The 4,275-nt window shown below is 38.6% G+C and overlaps 1 pseudogene; it reads right to left on the minus strand.

The window, feature by feature from the left end:
• Positions 1–3,119: 3,119 nt before the first annotated feature.
• LOC115869797 lies at positions 3,120–3,226 on the minus strand (annotated as a pseudogene).
• Between the last annotated feature and the right edge of the window lie 1,049 nt (positions 3,227–4,275).

Raw genomic sequence — 4,275 nt, forward strand, 5'->3', positions numbered from 1 at the left:
AAAATATGATACTCAAATGTGCAAAGACCTAGAATTAAGAAAATCATAAAGGAAGCACACTTGGCATATGTGAAACTGAAAGAATTCAAGAAAAATGTCGAGCTTTGCGATGCAATATTGAAAGATCCTGTGTGCAGAAAAGAAGATGAGAAGAAAACAGAGTGACTGTACCAAAAATAACTAGCGTGGCAGCATTGTATCCTCTCACCATGCTTAGTCAATCTGTATGCTGAGCAAATCATCAGAGAAGCTAGATTATATGGAGTTTAATGTAGTTTCAGGATTAGAGAAAGACTTATTGCTTGCTGAAAGTGAGGAGAACTTGAAGCCCTTGGTCATGAAGATCAGGGATTTTAGTCTTCAGTATGGACAACTACAAGTCAACGTAAAGGAAGCAAAAATCCTCAAAATTGGACCAATGGGTAACATCATGATAAATGGAATAAATATTGAAGTTATTTCAGAGTTTGTCTTATTTAGATCCATATTAATGGTCATAGAAGCAGCAGTCAAGAAATGAAATAAGATCTTACATTGGGCAAATCTGCCAGGTCTTCTATAGTGTGCAGAAATTCAGGGAGGTTACTTTGAGAACTAAGGTTTGCCAATCCAAGTCTTAGTATTTTCAGGTGTCCCATATGGGAAAACTGGACGCTGACTAAGAAGACTGAAAAAGATTTGCTGTATTGAATTCTTGTGCTGCTGAAGAACTTTGAAAGTACTATGGACTGCTAAAAGGATAAACCAATCAGTCTTAGAAGTATGGCCAGAGTGCTCTTAAGAGGCAAGGATGGTGAGACTTTGTCTCACATACTTTGAACATGTGGTCAGTAGAGACCTGTCCCTGAAGAAATACATCACGCTTGGTAAGGTAGAGAGGCAGTGAAAAAGAGGAGGGTGTTCTTGAGATCAATTGACACAGTGACTGCAACAAGGGGCTCAAACAAAGGAACAATTGTGAGGATAGCACAGGGCTAGCCAGTGTCCTGTAGCACACAACTGTTCTGATGTGCCTAGGGTCACTGTGGTTTAGAATTGACTGGAGAGCACCTAACAACAACAACAACAACAAAAATGTGAAAGAAGGACTTAATGTAAAAAATTTTCTCCCCATATGATAAGCACATTAGCTAAGGAAGAATTTTCAATATGTACTCGAGCATAAGCTGACCCGAATATCAGCCAAAGCTCCTAATTTTGCCACAAAAACTGCATTAAAAATTTGCTGAAAAACTTGGCTTATACACGAGTATATTTGGTACTTTATATTGGCCTAATGTGATTCCCTAATCTGTGGTAATACATTTTCAGAACGCTAAGAATAGGCTATGATTAAGAGAAAAGATCCTAACCCAAATACATTCAGAATCAAAATGAATTCTCACAAAGCTGTGAGTCTTTGGTAAATTAGCAATTATCTCTAAGCTTTAGTTTCTTCATTTATTTAACAAGACAACCCACGCTCTTTCTGTGGCAGAGATGCTGCTGTTCACCCAAGCTCCATGTACACCTCTCCCCATCCCTACTCACTGCAGTGAAGCATAGGGTGACCATAGGCTTTCCAGGGGCTCTTGAGGATTCCTCCAGATTTCCCTCCATATGATTTGACAGCCTGAAAGGCATATGTTGAAATACTGTTTCAGAGAACTGAAACAACTTGAGTCATAGCATCCAGAAAGCGTCTACGAAATTTCATCGGCCCCCACACTGGATCTGTTGTTTGGAGACCTGAGTATAGATATTACATGATTCTTAATGTTTGTTTGTTGTTGTTTTGAAAATGGAGTGACATAATTGTATAAACTAGTGGTACAACTTCTGATATATAATGTGTTAGTCTGGGTAGACTAAAGAAACAAATTCATAGATACTCATATGTGTATAAGAAAGAACTTTATATACAAGAGCAATTGGACATTAAGAAAACATCCCAGCCCAGTCCAGATTAAGTCCATGAGTCCAATATTAGCCCATATGTCCAATACCAATCTATAAAGTCCTCTTCAGACTCACAAAACACATGCAATGATGCCAAATTCAGGAAGTTCACAGGCCAGTGGGTAGGAAGTCTTGTTGATCCAGTGGCAGTGGAAGCATCTCAGTGCTGGCTGGGGTGTCCACTTGGCTCCTCTAGCTCAGAGCACTAGCATAGTTCTATGTGTCTTGTCAGCGGCAATGTCTCCCGGGGAGTGAGCAGAGAGAGAGAGTGTGTATGTCTTCCACCTCCAAGAAGGAATACCAGAGTTCCCAGAATCCTCAGGAGAAGGCCTTGCCCACACAGAGGCCTCATTGGCTATGACCTGTTTGACAGGCTAGACTCCACCCCTGCACTCTAATCCTTCCAAATTCATAATTATCTAACTACCACAAAACACCGCTTGTAAATTTGACACTTTCATTCAACTCTTTAGCCATATATAATTTTCAAACAAACAATAAAATCGTATCTGTACCAAACAGGAAAAAAACCTACTTGCACACAGTTCAATACGTTCCACCATCATTTAAACATAGCTTTCTGTAAATGAACAAAACAAAAATATCTTATGCCTAACAATTGTAGTTAAATAACACCTATACCTTAATTCTCTAATCCTATGAATATATTCCCCTACCTATGAAAGTTTGTAATTCAACCACTCCATGCCTTTATCCCCCAATTTTGGGTATCGAATTTCCATACTACCCACTTACACATATTATGAATGCAATAAGTGATGTCAGATAGTAGTAGTAGAAGTAGTAGTGGTACTAGTAGTAGTATAGTCAAGTTTTATATTGTCCTTTTAAAATAATAAGTAGGGGTTATCATAACAATTTACTTTAAAAATGAAACTGATAAGGTTTTTTTATCAGGACCTTACCCAACATTATTGTAAAAATGTGGCAAATGGAGCCCCAATCCAACTACTTTGTTTCATATGTATAACTTTCCCCCGGAAAAACAAAACAAAAATAAGCCCTGTAGCATGGAATCAATTTTACTCATGTGATGCAATGTAGATCTGCTCCATTTATATATAATCTGTCATTTTAAAATGAGTTTCTTCCAAGGAACTAACAGGTAGGTTAAAACCATTAACCTTATGTTTGAGTCCATTCTTTTTCCTTTTTTTTTTCAATGTCTGTAACAAAATTTATCCCTGAGGCTCAGCAGAGAGGAACGGGGCCCATGAGTTACAGTGTCTCTATAGGTGAGGCAGGCACTGAATTTGACACAGCTGCATTGAGTCCATTCTTGTAGTCATTGTGTCAACTAATCTCCGTAAGAATCTTCCTCTTTCTCACTAACCTCTGATTTGCTAGGGCTTTTTTGATGATATTTCTAAAATTCATGACACTAAATTTTGACATCCTCACTTCTAAGGAGCATTCTGGATGTACTTCCTCCAAGGCAGATATGTTTGTACAAATCAAAAGTGTTTCTAAAGTGTGATGGTAGGCCATAGTACTTCCAGAATTCTTTGCCAATGCCATAATTCGAATGCATAAACTTCTACAGTTGCCCGTATGTGTTGTTTAGCTCTGACATGCATTAGATTAGGTGCTCCTCAGTCTTCAGAGTGACATCTTAGTTTTTTCACAGTTTAAAGACATGTTGTACAATAGATTTACCAAATCAATAAAATGTTCTTTGATTTCTGGACAGCTGCTTGCCATCAGCATTAATTGCATATCTAGGTAAAATAAAATTCTTTTTTTTAAAGTTGGCTTTTCTTTCTTTCTTTTATTAGATCATTTTATTGGAAACCTTTACAACTGTTGTTACAATCCATACATCAATTGTATCCAACATATTAGTATATATATTCAATCGTTTTTTTCTAGACATTTACTTTGCATTGAACCCTTGGGATTGGCTCCTCTTTTTTTTCCTCCCTCCTCCCCACCTCAGCCTTCGTGGGCCGTTGATAGATTATAGATTGCTAATTATTTTCAAATCTCATCTCCCTTCAACCACTATATCCCTCCCCCTCTGGTTTCTGTTGTTCTTCCCCCTGACTGGGGGTGTGTGGTTATGTGGCATTCATTGCGATCAGTGCCCTTCTCCCTCCCCACCTCTCCCCCTCTTCCCCCTACACTTTTGTTATCTTAATTCCCATTCCTGTTCCTAGGTTCCATGTGCTGTAAGTTTTATCTCTTGCCTATACCTGGTACATGATCCCATCTAGTCCAGAGCAGGAAGCAGCACTGGGGACATGATAGTGAGGGGTGAGGAGGCCTCAAGGGATCAGAGGTATATTGAGTGATCCATTTGTGTTCTACTGCACCCTG

The sequence above is a fragment of the Echinops telfairi genome, unplaced genomic scaffold (assembly GCF_000313985.2).
Source record: "Echinops telfairi isolate 266 unplaced genomic scaffold, ASM31398v2 ScPeMD7_49;HRSCAF=173, whole genome shotgun sequence".
NCBI classification, from domain to species: domain Eukaryota; kingdom Metazoa; phylum Chordata; class Mammalia; order Afrosoricida; family Tenrecidae; genus Echinops; species Echinops telfairi.